We start from the raw sequence: 17,789 nt of genomic DNA on the forward strand, positions 1-17,789 counted from the left end.
GAATGTGTGACTGAGGAGGCTCCAGGCTCGTCTTCCCATTTAAGAAGCAGAAAATGATTTCACACAGCTCTAATAACTGTCAATCCACCTGACAGATGCAACCGAAGCCCAGAGAAAGCTGGGTCAGTGAGCGTGGTTGTGGTGGGCAGGGCCTCTCCTGTATTTTGGCTGCTGAGATATGAACATCCTGTTTAGACTTAATCTCATTTTAGGAACCCAAAGACAGACTTGAGGGTTTTCCTGGATCTCTTTATCCCTCCTCCCGATATAGCCACATAAAATAAATCTCATTTTTTTCTGTTTTTCCCTTTTGACTCTTCTAACTGCTTGGACTCTGGACATATGTGGTAACCCCCCAAGTTAAATGATATCACAGGGGCCATCGAACACCTATGCTGTGCAGATGTGTTCAGAGATACACAACAGCCCAGGAAAGACCCTGCATGTGTCCCACAACAGAATCTCAGTCTTTTCAAACACTAATCCCAAGTGCAAGTTGAAAGCCAATTTTCTAGAGAGGTAATTACATAATCCACTTTTTACAGTCAAGCTTTGCTACAGCGTAATTACTTGAGCAAAAGGAAAATAAATACTCAAATGAATATTAGTGCAGTAATCAAGAGATGCGAAAGGCAGAGCCTCTCTGGCTTTAATGACTTCTATGAGGCACAGACAGAACTGTTCTGGAGCTGTGCTGGGCTTGCAGGATGAGCAGGCACAACAGAGGAGCCCCACCCCCAACCCTGAGACCAGCACAATCTGCAAACAACCACCTCCCTCCGTTCTTCCTGTCTCCTGGCAGCCTTAGCTCAATTCACAATGAACTTGGAACCCAAATGGCTCTATTGTGTGGCAGGTCCCTTCCCACAGTGTGAAGACTCACAGAAGACACAAACAAACAAGAACAAGCTCAATAAAGACACTCTGTTCATTTACTCTTGCAACAAACATGAACTAATCCCTTGTTCAGACTGGTAGCAAGCCAGCACTGCAGCAGTGTCCCTGAAGAGACAGTTGCTCACCTTGTGAAGACCACATGCAAAGTGGAACACAGTACAATGCCTGTGCACAGACAAACTTTAAGGAGGTGGAACACACACCAAACAGGGATGGTGTCCACCCAGAGAGGAAGGCTGCAAGTAGGATTAGCACAGGAGTGGAGAAAAGATTCAGGCAGGTAAATGTGGAGGGCATGCACCTCCACAGAGACCAAGGGGCCTTGCAGAGCCAGAGGCATGGAGAAAACAGGCAAAAAGCAGAGATGCCTGTAGTAACTACAGAGGGTACAGAACCCAGCCCTGCACGCTGAGCGTGCACTACCCCAGAAGAGGTATAGGAGCAGAGCCCTGGCCACTGACCACACTTCTGCTTCTGCTCTGCCTGGCAGGCACCTCACGGGCTCCAGCACTTCCATGCTGAAGCTTTCCTCTGGGTCTTCCCTTCCTCGTCCACCCGCCTGCTCTTCCAGCAGCAGGCTCTAACTCTTCCCAGAAAGGCACCTGCTTTGGGCTGCACAAAGTATCCCAAATGGAAACTGCCCATTTCAAGGCATCTGTGGTAGTTTGGGGTGATTGTCAGCTACAGAAGGGAATAGGCCACAGAGGTGCCAAGAAGGCCCAGTGTCGAGCGCAGTGTCCTATTTGAGGAAAGCTTATGTAGACGGATGTTTGGAATAAGTGAGGTCACTGTCGGCCTGACTGGGGACAGATGAGTAAAACTTAAGAGGAAAAACTCTTTTATGAACCAACACCCTGCTGGTCCAACTTGAACTTGGGGTTTGAACATGCAAAACTACGATCAGCTTTACTTTGCTTCTTCTTCATGTTAACCTTGATTGTGTGTTTTATGTGTGTGGTGTGTGCACATGTGGGAAGGTGCAGGCACCATTATGCACACGAGACCAGAGGATGCCAGGTGTCCTGGCCTATCAGCGTCTACACTAGTCCCTTGAAACGAAGCCCTCTCACTAAACTTGGAACTAGTCTGGCATCCAGGAAACCCCAGTGATCCTCCTGACTCCACCTTCCACAGTGCCGGGGTCACGGGTCATGACCTGTGGTCATGTCCAACTTTTACAAGCACACTGGGGTCTTTGAACTTAGATCTTCAGGCTTAGACGGCACATGCTTTTATCCACTGTCTCCACCATGAATCTCTGTTTCTAACTCTCCATATCCTTGTTATCATAAATGATAAGCAAGAAGGAAGGCTTCCGGATCATTCTGAAGCCAACTGCAGATACAGAGGCTCTTCGTGAACTGTTTCATGGAGGAAACCCATAAGGAATTTCTTCATGGCAGGCATGCAGACCAGATATACAAATCTTTGAACACGTTGCTACTGTCTGTCCACTTTTCCTGCTGTGTGTAAATCCTTACTAATAAGGCCTCTCGTCAGTTCACCAATGGCACCTTGCTGCAGGCAAGGGAAAGTGCTCACTCCTCCCAGGAACAGCTTTCTGGAAGTCTGGCAGAAGGCTGAAAGAACCAAGATGCAGCGCAGGGGGATGGCTGCGCTACAGCGAGTCAAATATTTACTGTTCTCAGGGTTTTAAATGTGAACATTCTTATTCAGTCACCCGCGAGCCAGACTTTATCACAGTGCTTTGGGCTTGGAGTATTTTTTGTCTTCTTCTATATTTTCCAAACCAATAGAGAAATTTCAATGCCAGGGTAGCTTAGCTTAGGCAAACAGGACTGCCAGCCTCAGGAGCCTCACAACCACCTTCATTTGCACAAGAAATAACCCTGACTGCGTGGCACTACCAGCCAGAAGGACTCTGAGAAGCATTTGGAAAACAGCTGACTGTGACTTTGGGAGCTGTTGTCACAGTCACTGCGGGATGAAGCAGCCTGTCAATCTCACCGGTAACACCAATGGTTCTATCAATTCAGCTAACACCCACACAGGCAGACTGCACACCCAGGCCGGCCCGTCCTCTAACAGGGAAGGCAATAACAACACAAGACACACACACAGCAAGTGTGGCCTAAGACAGACACTCTGGTACAAACCTTGTATTTGTTTAAAATATGCACAAGCACTGAGACATTCAAGAGTATTTCAAATGGGAGCCAGGAATACCGGCCGGTCACTAAAGTGCTTGCCTTGCAAGTAAGTGTGAGGACCTAAGAATGAACCCAAGATCCCACATGAAAGAGCTGGCCATCGAGCACCTGCTCGAGACCCTGATGCTACAGAGAAAGGAGGACTGATGAGTTCTGGGCCAGTGAGAGACTCTGTCACAGTCACTGCGGGCAGAAACAGCCTGTCAATCTCACCGGCATCACCAATGGCTCTCAAAAAAGAAAAAAAAAACACCATGGAACAGTACACTGAGGATCAATGTGTGTTGTTGCTTCTATCCCTCTGGTGAGTATGTGTAACAACTGGAGGAGCCATTTGAACGCAGTCATGGGAAGGACACAAAGACAAGGCAAAGGGACAGAAATCTGAGAGTTAGCCATAGCTTGCAAGCGAGCAGACCCTTGAACACACGAGCTGCACAAAGATGGCCACCACACACTGGCACAAGCTCATCCGAGGACCCCAGAGATGATGCCTTCCCATAGCAGTTCTAAAAGAGGGACCAAGAAACAAGTGTTTACACTTCAGGTCCTATTTTTAACAAACTGTTTTCCTAGTCTCTGTGCCACCAAAGCCTTTCTGCTGCGCTCCCTTAAAAATAGTGATGCTTTTACTCCTGCTCAGGATGGCACGAAGGCTCCCCACGCTGTTTCTGTGATGGGAATGCACTCAAGAAGAACGAAGCACTTACTCTTTTCCTGACAATATGGTACTTCTGTTAACACACAGAGCAGATACTGCCACATTGGGAGATGTCTTCCTTGCAGCAACACAGGTCTGCAACAATCATGCTTGTTGTGTATCCTGGCCTCGAGGCTGCAGGAGCTATTGACTTACACATTCCCAGAGTTTGATAGTTTATTTTTTTATCAACAGGCTCACAGAGGGTCAACTTCTTTCTATTACAGTAAGGAAGTAATTTCCGATGACAAAGTTTAAGGGGAAGAATCAGCTTTCTGCCCTATTGCACTTCCCATACAACCTGACAGCCCAGAGTTAGCTGGGAGGAACTGCCTGCATCAGGCTGGATTATGGGTGTGTCTGTGGAGGACCCTCTTGGTTTTAATTGACCTAGGAAGGCCCAGCCCACTCACTGTGCGCAGCAACCTTCACCTGTAAGTGCTCTTGTGCTGCATAAGAGAACTAGCTAAGCAATAGCCTGAGAGTAAGCCAGCAAGCAGCATCTCTCACGGTGTCTGCGTTACTTCTCAGCTCTAAAGTGAGCTCCCTGGTTAGAGAACGCTGCATGCATAGCAGGCAGGCCTATCCCCAAGTGCCCATTGTGATATGCACTGAGGTCACACCTTTCCCCCCATGGTCAGAGTGTTCTATCTCACAGGCACAGAATCTAACTAGAGCACAGAATACACCTACACACCACCCTGTAACTACAAAGCAAAACCAGCCCCCCTACCCCCCATGTTCCTCTCAGTTGCTGTCTTTGGTATGTCCTCAGAAAGCCCAGCTCTCTTCTCAGGGGACCAAGCCAATGTTACCATTACCAATAGCACACCTATCTGCCCCACAGAAGCAAGGATTAAGAAATCTGAGAACTCTAGTCCTGGCTACACTTTCTTACCTGCCTAACACAAAGGGCTAGTCAAGTAAATTATTGCTAGCAACTGCTCAAGAGAGAGAAGCCTCTAATAACCTGCATGACCACAGTTTTATCTTGAGTCTACAGATAAATCACAAGTATCCTGACAAGGGCTTTCTATTGAATTACTATCCCACATCAACACAGTACTGTTGGCTCTGAGACTAAGCCCAAACAAAGTAGCAGCTGCTGCCCTGGAAAGGACATGCCACACACGCTGTGCAAACAGAACCCAGCCTACAGCTCCCACAGGGAAACCTGCACCCCTTCCCACCACAGGACCTGGAAGGATCAGCCCCTGGATTCAAACTGAAAACAACAAAAGCCTCTAGCAGGTAAGGTAAAGAGAACATCCCAAGTGACAAAGACATCTGGAAAGGGCTGGAGGAGCTGCCTCAGTAGGTAAGATATTTGCCATGGAAGCACGAAGACCAGAGTTCAGAGTCCCAGCACCCACTATAAAAGTCCAGATGCTCCCACACCTGTGTGGCTCACTTGTTATCTCCTGAAGAGGCAGAAGCAAGTGGATCCTTGGGCCCTACTGGACAGCTAGCCTGGCTAAATTGGCAAGCTGAAGGCCAGAAAGACCCTGTCTCAATAAACAAAGATGTAGGCAAGAGAGATGGCTGAGCCACCAGTCCTCTTCCAGAGGACCCAGGTTCAATTCCCAGCACTCATGACGTGCTGCCTGCAACTCCACTTTAAGGGAATCCAACGCCATCCTCTGGCCTCTGCCACTACATGAGCACACATACATATAAACACATAAATCATTTTTAAAAATTCCTAGGCAGGCATTCTCATTACAGTCAAGACAGTGAGCTTCGTATCACAGTGGGTCTGAGATGCAGAACCATCTCAGAAAGAAAAACCAACCTTTCTTTCCTGAAGGTCCCTTAATGAAAGTCTGGAGATCTGTTTCCAATCGTAGCCCCTCCTCAGCCTTACATTCATGTCTGTTATCTTTAAGTGTGTGAGGTATTTGCTGGAGTTTGACTTGGGCAAGCCTTTCAGCCAATGGCATTTTTTTTTTTTTTAACCAAACAGAAAATTTACACAGCCAGGGTCCTTCATTATCCTAGTGTGAAACCATCCTCCCATCTCAAGGAAACAGTTCAGTGTCAACAGCACTAAATTAATGCTGCCTTTGCAAGGCTGACGCTAATTTCTGCAAAATTTAATTTGCAAAAACTAGCCCAAGGCTACTGCAATATCAAATTCACTTGATGTGTTAATTTCACACTCCAGGGTCTTCATCCCATGGGCAGGGGGAGGGGGGACAGCAATTATATGAAGGAGCAGAGTGCCTGAACTTACCCAAGAGACCCCAGAGAGTAGTCCTCCCAGCCCAGCAGGGAGCTAAGGCCCACCTTGCCTGCTGCCAGCTCCTGGGAGTATGAAGAGGACACCAGAAATTTGCCAGGCAGAATCAGTCCCAGGAACCCACTTAATAAACTTTGTCTTTCACCAAAGAAATTCAGTTTGCATTTAAAAAATAAATTCAAAGGTTTGCTGGATGGCTCAGTGGGTAAAGTGCCTGCTGTACAAAATGTGGATTTTGGAGCCTCAGCACCCACCCACTGGAGTCCAGCAATTGGGAGACAACCTGGAGCTTATGGCCTCTACCCTAGCCTAACCAAAGACCTTAGACTTAATGAGAGACTCTCTCAAAATACAAGCTGGAGACTTTCCAAGAAGAGGCCTAGATTAGGCTCTTACCTCCAAATGCACATGTGTGCACATATGTACACACACATAAATATGCACACACACCTAGGTGACAGAATGATGGATGCAATGTCATTTTCCAGTGGAGACTACTTAGGAAATTGTCCTGTGTACCACAGACCCTTCACCTGAGCCTACTAGTTGTAAACATGACACCAGAAACAGGCAGACACTGGTACCCTGGCTATCACAGTGACTTATTCAGTCAAATCAGAGCCTTCAAAAGTTTCTCCACCATTGGACTGCATCCCATCAGTCATTCATGAGTCTCTAGGCAGTGGTTCTCATCCTTCCTAAGGCTGTGACCCTTTAATACAGTTCCTCTTGTTGTGGTGATCCCAATCATAAAATTATTGTGTTGCTACAACATAACTGTAATTTTGCTACTGTTATGAATCATAATGTAAATATTTTTTACAGACAGAGGTTTGCCAAAGGGGTCGTGATGCACAAGTCGAGAACTAGAGTTCCAGGAGGTAAGAGCTCAGTGAGCATCTTTACTCCATCTGCTCACTGAGCTGGTATTTACCTCAGGTCATGCAGCTCACATGGAGGCTGCTTTCCAGCAGCTGTCCAGGGCTCTCAGAGGAGCAGTGTTGCTTGATGGCTCCTCTTGGTCTAGAAGAACACCAACCAGTCGCCTCAGCCTCTTCAAGTGTCTCATGTGGGCAGGAGGCTAGCTAGCACCAAGGTCAGGCCCAGATCAAACCAGAGGCCTCCACTTGATGGAAGTTTATGGCTGTAGGTCCCAGGCAAATCAGTAACAAGTTGTAAGTCAGCTGGAAATGGAAGAGACTACAGAGACAGAAGTTCTTGAAGAAAGAACAGAAGGTAGCATGGCTAGAGAGATGAAAAACTCAGACAGATAAGACGTGCAGACAGTGTGGGGTCCCAGAGATGCTTATTTCAGAGCCCTGGTTTCTATGAAGAAAAGTAAACAAACCCCTGTGTGCTGAGCTAAAGTTCAAGAGCCGTCCAAGGACCTTGGTTAAAGCATGTCGCCTTTGCTCCTGAAACATTACTAACAACTCCTGGTGGCACAGGCTTGTCAGCTCTGCGACTCTGAAGACAGAAGCAGGGGAGCAAAGGTTAAGGCTGTTGTGACCGACTCTGAGAGACCCTGCCTCAAATTCTAAAATGTGAAGAAATGTTTCCCTAGCATGTACTCATAGATCCCAAGTTCAGTCTCTAGTAGTGAAGAAAAAAACCAGCATGGTGTCCTGATGTGCACATCCCTGCCACTCATAGGAAGAGTCATTTGCCTCAGGCATTCCCACCTCTGGTTCCCCAGGAGGAAGACCATCTCCACAGGAAGAGATCGAGACAATGCTGAAAGGGAAAGAAGACTGACTGGACCCTTCTTACTACCACATCCTTCTTCCTTATCCACCCTGCTCCCTAAGCTAATTTATGCTAAGGTAGAGTGAGGGTCAGATCAACTCTGAGAACTTGTCCTTTGATTATTTAAATAGATGTATAAGCTAGGTATAGTGGCTTCCATCTGGAATATCAGTAACTAGGAGGCTGAAGCAGGAGGACGATTGTATTTGGGGGGTTATCCTGGGCTACAAACTCAGAGTTTCAGCAAACAAAAACAACCAAAAATGTTTTGAGCTTTTTTTTTTTTTTTCACAAAGAGGAACTTGACACCATGAAATGTAAATGAAGCTACAGTTTAGACATGTCCCTACCAGGTTCTGAGTCATCCCTGAAGTAAACCTATGTTTTCTAATAAAACACAGTTCACATACCTACCAGCATGCAAAAGTAAGCACAACAGTATGAGACACAAAAAGACCAAGATGGTGCCAAAATAAGATAATTACCAGTAGTAACTCAACATACAAAGACACTCGATGAGACTGACTCAGCCTGTAGTCTGGGGCCAGATGGACATCTACACAGTCACCCTGTGTCACAGGCCCTCCAGCAACAGAAAATCCAGATGGGCAAAGCTAGCCCTCACATCTGGGTGGGCATCTTAAGAAGCCTGTGTGCCCTTCTGCACTGTGAACAGTACAGAGCAAAGAAGAACCCTGGGGTGAGCCACGTCTGAACTTTCTTGCCCTGGGGTGAGCTACATTTTGTCTGGGCTTTTATGGTTCGACCCCTGATGGTCCACATGGACAACTCCCTCAAGAGGGTCTGGTGGAAAATTCATCCTCTGGCCTACCCTAGGCCTACCGAACCAACACCAGAGGCAACTGGAAAGAGGATACAGGATGCTCTGTGCAGTAACCTTGGTAATGAATCTATGAGCTGAGGTGACATTTGGAAATCACTAAACAGCTTCACAGTTGAAGCGAACAGGTGGCCATAGAGTCAGGCACCTGAGGAACCTGAGGATGCATCAATACCGACTAGCTGCCCAGCCAGGCCACTGACAAGCTCAAGGAGAGTAACAGACACTGGAGAGGACATGTGGGAAGGCCTGCTCAAATGCAGCCAGGTGAACCTGAGTGGTGCCCTCCACACAGCTACCTGCTTGTCCTTACAGTGGCTGACGTCCCAAGGCCTGGAAAGGCAACCAAAGGAGGCTGACCCCCTCTGCAAGTATCCCAGGGTTATATGGACAGCTTCGAGTCTACCACTCCCTACAAATAACACTAAAAAAAAACTTTATTTGGCTAGTCGCCTAGAAGAAAATCAGTTTGAGAATGATCTTGATAAAGTGTGTTTGAAAGTCAGTCTCACAGAGTAAAGTCAGTGTGCTGCTTGGTACAGCATCTTAACTGAGAGATACAAAGGGGAAGAAGTGGCCAGTCTATCCCATGACCTCAGGAGAGCATCATGTTCTATAAGAGGCAGGCAGCAAATCAGTTCTTCCATCCTGATGAGCAAACATATTCAGAGCATAAAATCAGATACTAACAAGATCCAACTGCCCAAATTGGTCTTTCTCATCCTCTTTTTGATTCTGCAGAGACAGGGTCTCATAAAGACCAGACTGGCTTTGAACTCACTATGAAGCCAAGAGTGACTGTGAACTTGTCATCTTTCTACTCCTACCTGCCAAGTGCTGGGATGCCAGGTCTGGGTTACCACCTGATTTATGTGGCACTGGGATTGGAATCCAGGGTCTCCTTCATGCTAGACAAGCAAGCTGCCAACTAAGCTAGTGACATCCCCAGCCCAAGTGGTCTTTTAAGAATATAAAGTAATAAACAATATTTGCTTTCCCAATTGGTCATCAAGCCAGGTCAATGGGATCCCTTCCTTGGAGAAAACAACTCAAGACACAAAAGACTCAGAAGGAGAAAACAGCTCCCTTGTTCACTTTTCCCAGCAGCACCACTAACTGTGCATATTTTTGCACATTTTAAAAGGAGGAGAAATAAAACACTGCAACTTAACCGGTGTGTGTGAAACAGAGCTGGAAAAAACTGCAGAGTGCTCCACAGACACTCGAGTGCTCCACAGACACCAGAGTGCTCCACAGATGCCTGGCACAGCTGGTCAGGACCAGCAGACCCCTCTCTGGGTCTCCAAGTATTTTCCAAGGAAGAAAAAAGCAAATAAATAAAAGAAAGAAGAGGGGAGAAGACGTAGAAGAAAAGAAAATCCTACACTTCTGAACAGTGAGGCGGGAAAGCCTGCTTGTAACTCAGCCTTGTCAGACAGAACACAGCAGCCTCAAAAGGTTCAATAGCCTTTTTATAAACCTATTGTGTGGAGAAGTTCCTAAAAATAGTGCAGTTCCCAGGCAGGCAGATCACAGGAGTAAAGCCTGCATGCTAAGCTTCACACAATAGACAAAGGACAGGAAAGGAGGCAGGATGGCGCTCCCTCAGTACCAGGCTCTTGAGGCTGGCTGCCTTCCTCCCTGAACACTCCCCCAGGCTCTGTGTACTCAGATACTGGGTGGACCACGTCAGCCCTCACACCCTCTCCATGAAGATGAGAGGGCAGGCAGATGTTAGCAGAGAAGTCAAGCCAGGACCCATGACTCACATATTCGTGGCCACTAAAGAGAACTTTCTCGTTCCTTGAAGGCAGTGCTTGCACTATGACAATTACCATGGCTCTTGCTAATTTTCCCTTGAGCCAAAGTAGCTTCTCCACCTTCACAGCCTATGGGAACCACCCAGGAAAGCCTAGGAAAATATAGATGTTGGCCGCTCACTGGTGAGGTGATTTGGCTCTCAAATACCAAACACAGGATTTTCAAGTTTCTTAGAGGCAAGATGGCTCTGCAGGTAAAGGTGATTGCAGGCCTGGTGACCACAGTTGGATTCAGAACCCGTGTAAAGATAGGAAGACAGAACTGACTGTACAAGTTGTCCTCTGACCGCCACATACGCACTGCGGCACGAGGCGTCCCATCTCTGATACATAGATTACATAATTACATTACCTCCAGTACAATGACGCTTTTAAAAAGTGTCTTGACTGAGTAGCTAAGAGCTTAAGGCAACATTGGGCTCCTGACCAATCCAGCAAAGCAGGCAACCAAGCACTTAAGTCTAGGGCTTGCAAGGTGCCATCCATGCAAGCATGAGGACCTACCTGAGTTTGAGCCCAAGAACCTATGTAAAAAAAAGCCCAGCACAGCACACTCATGGCTGGGGAGACAGTGACAACAGGCACACAGCTAGGGAGACAGTCACAGGTGGGTCTCTAGTTTATTTCTAAGAGAGTTTATCACCAAGCTAGTAAGAGAGTCTGTCTTAAAACAAACAAACCAAAACTGGAAAAAAAAAAAAAAAAAAAAAAAAAAAAACCAAGGTGGAAGGCACCTCAGGAGTGTAACCACCTAAGAGTGGTTCTGTCCTCCTTATAGACATGTATGCATGTGTCCCTGCATTTAGAAATGTACACGCACACATACCAGTCGAGAGTGAGCCACTGTCAGTGTTGAAGCCCACACAGTCTACACAACCAAGAGATCAATAGCACCGGCCTTGTGGAGTGCACAGAGGAACTGAACAGACTCCACTCTGAGAAGCAGGAAACATATAACAAACTGAAAACTTAAAACCCACATTTCAATAATCCTTCATCCCTGATACTAACTTAGCAGTCACATTTTCTTTTTTCTTTTCTTTTTTTTTTTTTCGAGACAGGGTTTCTCTGTGTAGTCCTGGCTATCCTGGAACTCACTCTGTAGACCAGGCTGGACTCCAACTCAGAAATCCGCCTGCCTCTGCCTCCCAAGTGCTGGGATTAAAGGCGTGCGCCACCACCGCCCGGCTCACATTTTCTTTTTTCAATACAGAAGTTAACATCTTTGCCATGAATTCTTATTATGGATGGAGAGAGGTAACTGTGCTAAAGCTCTCTGAGGAACTTCTTCACTGGTCTGCAGTAAAGAAGCTACAGATGGCTCACCCCCAGCCCTGGAGGATACCCTGACCCTGTGACCATCTTGGACAGGCTAATGAGGGTACTCTGTAGATGCTGTGTCCTCTTCCCATCCCTAGCTATCAGAACACTGAAGGAGTGGACTCTGAGAAACTGGAATTTCCAAGTAATCTCATGAAGGAAAAGGCTGATATCGCTGCCAGCCAAAGGAAGAGCTTGTCTCCCCGGAAGGGATGCCACACAGCTCCGACAACCCGTCAGATACCATGCAGGGCAGACTGGAGAGAGGAAGGTCAGTGCTGGGCGGGACCACACTTGACCAGCAGCACTGCTTACCTACGCGCACCCTCAATTCAAACCTAAACCTCCAGTCAGGACTCTGAAGAATGGAAGTTGGGAGAAGGGGTCACTGGGCATCTGGGCTCCTCTTCTCTCTCCCTGTGTGGCCACATGGAGTAATCTCCTTTCTTGGCTTTCCCTATCACTTGTCCCTCTAAGTGTTCTAGTGAGGACAGGCTTCTAGGGCCTGGCTGCAACCCTAACCTAACAGTAGCAGTCCCTCCATGCGGAATGCTGCCAGTCCAGAGCCAAATTTATTCTTGGTCCTTTAAAAGGCGGTTAGCTTTTAACTTCTGTGCCAGAAGTTACTGAATCTTAAAGCGTGGCAGACTCCTAACTACCCCAAACCCTGAGGCTAAAGAGGCTGAGACAGCCCAGGAAACATCAGCAGAATGGAAAGTGCATTGATTTCCAGGCCCAGAACAAACGGAGGACATAAAATGCAACTCATCTCTTCCCAGGTGGAAGACGCCACTCAGGGTCTTGACTGCCTGTGCTCAGTCCCATCTGCCTCAAACGGAATTCTCACTGTATTCCCTTCAGAAATTATGTCACATGGACATACAGATCATGGTGTTCTTACCAACAATTTAGCTAATTATTTTTCAGAAATTAGTTAAATAGCTATATCAGCAGTGGCAAGTGTCCCTATTAATAAAACTCATCAGAAACCTTGAGAGTGACATTTGTATAGCTATTTCTCCAAGCTGGACATGAGCGTTCCAATCCTGAAGCACAGCAGCTGAGATCACCCACAGGAGATGCTCACCACAGCTCAGCAGACAAGGAGGCTCCGAGTCTTCACTATGCCCCGCCCCTCCCAGAGGTCACTGTCTGGGTATGACTCTACAGTGCATTTTGCTTATATGTAAAGTGAAGCACAAAAATCTAGGTTGAACTCAAAGTCCTGGGCTCAATCTCCAGCAACAAACAAAGGGTTCAGGTAAATTGCTCAAGGTCAAATAAACTAACCCTGACAATCTGCTGGCGGCACTCAGTTGCTGACGTCACTAATGTGAAGGCTCCCATCGCTAAATCGCAGGTCCCACCAAGCCCAGCTTTGGGGTGTATGTATGGGGATTGTTTTTTCTTTTTTGTGACAATGTCTCATATGTAGCCCAGCCTAGTCCAGAGTTCACAATCTTCCTGCCTAAGTATCTTGAATGCTCCAATCACAGGTCTTAGCCACCAACACAAAAAGTCCACATACTAGCATGTTTGTCTACATATATCCTGTGCCAAAATGGCTCAAAACTGTAGTCTTCCAGCCAGAGATGCAACTCTTCTTTCACCCTGAGGCCTTGGCAGGTTTTCAAGCATCTCATCTCCATCCTCACAGGATTCAGAACAGGAGTAGCAATGGCAAGCACAGGTAGACTTAAAGCAAGCGGTGCTGCTGCCGAGTGCAGTTTAATGAAAACAGAGAAGCTCCCCACTGTCCACGAGACAGCCCCCAGAATGGATCACGTGCTTAGCATTTCTGTTCATCTTTCAAAGTGGGGGATGGCCAAGCAGGTGTGTGAGGGACCGAATGATCCAAGGTCTCAAGAACTTCGGCCCTAGAAAGTCGGAGGCAGGAGAGCCCGGGCTGGAGCTACTCAGGATGTGGCAGATCCCCAACTGCTCTCAGACACATGGTTAATTAACAGAGACAAGCCTCCATGGAACAAAAACAGTTATTTCACCAAGGAATCAAAGTCTGAACGCTACCCATTGTTCCTCAGTGAATGCCTCCTTCAGGAAACCTTCCACTGCTGCTGCCACCAAACAAACACTCCATATAAACAAACAAACCAAAGAAAGGAAACAGCTTATGAAATTACAACATGTTCTGTGACAGAGCCCAGCCCTCCCATTCATAAACCCAGAGCCGACCGACTCAGCGGCTTTTCACTAAGGGAGAGAGAAGACAACAGTATGTCTTTATAACGCAGGACTGGAAACACTTTCCAAACTGAAGCACACTGCAAGTCTGGTACACAGTGGGTATGTCCTTCTGTATATTAGGATATATATGTATATGTATATGTATATGTATATGTATATATGTGTGTATAGAGGTCAGAGGGGGGCACACATATGCCATTGGATGTATGTGGAGATCAGAGTTCTTTCCTTCTACCATGTTGTTTCTGGGGACAGAGCTCAGGAAGTCAGTTTTGCGTGGCAAGCACTTCTACCCACAGAGCTACTAGTTCCTCTGGGGTGCGTTGGGTGAGGATCAACAGTCCTGGCTGAACTCATATGGAACTCAATATGTAAATCAAGCTGGCCTTGAACTCACACATACCCACCTGCCTCAGATTCTGAGTGCTGAGATCAAAGGTCTGCAAAGCCACACCCAGGTAATTCTGCTTTTTAAATTTGCCTGGATTTTAAATGTGACTAGATTTACAGGAAGTCTATGGGTACCAGTTACCTTTGGAGAGTTCTCCTCTGTTGCATGTCTGGGTTGTATGAAGTAATACTCTTATATATAACACAATAAACTATGATCTGACACACTACAGATGCCTAACATCTCTGGCAGGCATCAAAACCACTCACCCTGAAGCACACACTAGGACCTGTCCAGGACCTCCCTTCCCATGGTGATCCACTAAGTGTGGGTCTGGAAATGGGTCCTCCAGGTGGAGAAACCCAAGCACAGCTGCTTTCCATCGCTCTCCTAGGTGAGAAAATGCCAAAGGGTGCTGAGCTGTGTCAGGTAGCTCCAGTCTCAGCCAGCCACCTGGCTTTGACAGCACTGACTTGTCACACAGCTGGAGAGGAGCCCACAGCACTGGAAGGACAGATGCAGTGTCACAAGGTTCCTTCCTTTAAGCAAAACTCTGCAGTCCTGCCTACTTCCTGTTCTGGAACATTCCTCACCTCTCTGCACTGATATTTCCACAGCAGAATTGACTTAGGCTCAAGGGCTTCCCTGAGCACAGGAAATGGACTGGGTCTTCTAGTTCCCATCAGGAAGGAGCAAGGTCATGTCAGAAAAGCCATCCTGGCCTCTGCTGCCGCTCCTCAGCAGTCACTCCTTCCTGTAGAGACTTCCACAGTCTCACCACACAGGAGCCTCATGCACTGACCCTGTGCAGTGAGACAGTATGCGGTGATGCTGGCATCTCTGGTGGTGATATCCTGTCCTTGTTCAAACACTTGCCTTGACAACATTATAAAGGCAAGCCCAGCTATAGCTGCCAAAGGCGCATGCAGACAGACAGACAGACAGACAGACACACACACACACACACACACACACACACACAGAGACAGAGAGAGAGAGAGACAGAGAGAGAGAGAGAGAGACAGAGAGAGAGAGAGACAGAGAGAGAGACAGAGAGAGAGAGACAGAGACAGAGAGACAGAGACAGAGAGAGAGAGAGAGGAGGGAGAGGAGAGAGGTCAGACAGACACACATACAGAAACAGACAGACACACACACATACACACATACACTCACACACGAAACATGGCAGTTACATGTAGCACCCAGCCTTGGACTGGACACTGGATGGAGGTGGACGATGCCATGAAGGACGGGTACTCTGTGTCAGATGAGGAACTGAACTGGGATGCTGGTAACAGATGGAGCATAGATGGGTCAGCATTAAATAGCTCAAGGTTGATAACTTAGCTGTTGTGACTCAACACACACATTTACTCCTAAGAAACATACACTGATGTTCTTGGGGCAAAGGGTGGAATTTGTACATGTGAGGCACAAATGTGCATGTGTGTGAGCGGGACTTACGAGGCAGGGCAGACAGAGGCTCCTTCAGAGACCTATCTCACTTCCTGTTGTTTCCATGTATTCTGTAATTCATGTAAGGAAAGAGGAAGCACACCTTGACTCAAGGCTGAAAGGTTAGCCAACAGCCATTCCCATCTTAAGGCAGCCCACCTCAGCACACCCCACCATGACCTAACTCTCCAGGACAGTGGACTTCAGGCAGCCCTTTGCCCACAATATGCTCACCTGAGTCCGTCTTACCTATGGGGCACTCTCTGCACAGATATGCACAAACTGATTATAAATGCATATCCTCGAAAACACACCAATGGACACACAGAAACTCAGTGACTAGGTTTGAACCCCCATCCCACCACATTAGGCAACTCTAAAGTTCAAAGGAGCCTGTGTGAGCCCTGCTCACCACATCTGTTACAGCATTCAATACATGGAGAGAGAACACACCTTTCCAAAGAACCATTATTGGGATGCAGGAGTCCAATTAAAACATCAAATAGCTGTGGAGGGTAACTTGGTCTGCGTGGTCTGCACGGCAGCCTGCAGCAACTTACCTAAAAAGACTCCAACTTCCGATGGCAAATCCTGGAGCTCACACAGCCTGCAAGAACCTGCAGGAGAAGACAGAGACCTGGTCAGATTCCTGAGGGAAATACCAACAATAGTTTTCAGTACACTCAGAATCTCTGGGCAACCAGAGCTCCTTCCAGAGACCTCGGGATGTCAGATCCAGGCCCATCAAGGACACCAAAGCATTATCTTAGCCATTTCTGTCTCTTCCTCTCCCAGCATGTAACAGCTGCTGAGGTAAATGATAATGTCAAAGGCTGACCAAAAAGTAGATGAGAGAACCCAGTGGGCTGCTCTGCATCCAGGTGGCAGAGGCTGGCAAGCACAGTCTCTTTTGCAACACCACTCTTGCCTTGGACAGGTTATTTTTGTAAAATATTGTTTATAACAGAAGGTAAGAGTTTGTTGTCGGCTTTCCCATACATCCCTACTGTTCACTGTACTTCAAGAAGTACTCTGAAAGGCTTATTTACCTGTATATGAGTGTGTTGCTCACATGTATGTGCATAAGCCCTAGAGGCCAGAAGAGGGTGTGAGATTCTCTGGAACTGGAATTACACTTTTGTGGGCCACATATGGGTGCTGGGAATCTGTTAGGTTTCAAACCCAGGATGAATGGCTGAGATGCTTATTTAGCATATTAAAACCAACACTAGCCACCAGGTTCTCCCAGCATCCCTCAGTTCCTACCTGCTACAGGACCCCTCAGCTAGCTAGGACCCTGTCCCCAGCCCTGACCTCTCCAGCCCAGGGAGCTGGGCCGCTCTTCCCTACACAATCCAACCATTTTGGCTACCTGCCTTTGCACCTTCAGGCCTCCAGGCTGTTGTACCTGGTTCCCTCGCTCCCCACAGGGCTCAAGGTCATGTCCACTCAGGACTCTCCCAGATGTCTGACTCTGGCTACTCTTTCCCACATATCTGTAACAGACTCCATCATACCTAGGAGTGATCATGCACCTTTACTCTTTATTTCTTTATTCAGAACCTGGATCCTTATCACTGAGCCATTTCTCCAACCTCAACAAATACTCTTAAAACACCTGAGTTCTAATTCTACCACAGGAAACGACAACACGAATCAACTACGTCACTCAACAGCCTTTGGAATCACAGTCACTTCTAAGTGCTATGGAGGCAACATCAAGACCAGAAGGAGGAGGATGTTCCAGAGTACCCCGTTGAACCACATCTGCTTCTAGTGACAGTTCCGGTGCTGTTTGCAAACTCACACCTACTATAAAAGGGAAGGGAAGGAAAGAAGGGAGTGGCAGAGTAGACAGGTCATCCTGCTTCCCTGAATGAGGAAATCTGTGCTCAGGGAAGCACTTCCCTGTTGGAAGGTCAGGATTCTTGGGTCTTGGCCCAGAGAGCAGTTCTGTTGGAAGAGGGCTTGCCTAGCATGCACGAAGCCATGGTTCCTTCC

The 17,789-nt window shown here is 47.3% G+C and overlaps 1 protein-coding gene across 5 annotated transcripts in view; it reads right to left on the bottom strand.

Annotated features, from left to right (window-relative positions):
- Sipa1l2 (signal induced proliferation associated 1 like 2) overlaps positions 1–17,789 on the bottom strand; it is a 146,166-nt gene that overhangs the window by 83,476 nt on the left and 44,901 nt on the right. For all 5 annotated transcript variants that reach the window (XM_076916051.1, XM_076916054.1, XM_076916050.1 and 2 more), the window contains exon 2: positions 16,349–16,405. The gene's annotated coding sequence lies outside the window, so the exon portion shown is untranslated. The remainder of the gene's footprint in view (positions 1–16,348; positions 16,406–17,789) is intronic.

The sequence above is a fragment of the Arvicanthis niloticus genome, chromosome 18 (genome assembly GCF_011762505.2).
Source record: "Arvicanthis niloticus isolate mArvNil1 chromosome 18, mArvNil1.pat.X, whole genome shotgun sequence".
In the NCBI taxonomy this organism is placed as follows: Eukaryota; Metazoa; Chordata; class Mammalia; order Rodentia; family Muridae; genus Arvicanthis; species Arvicanthis niloticus.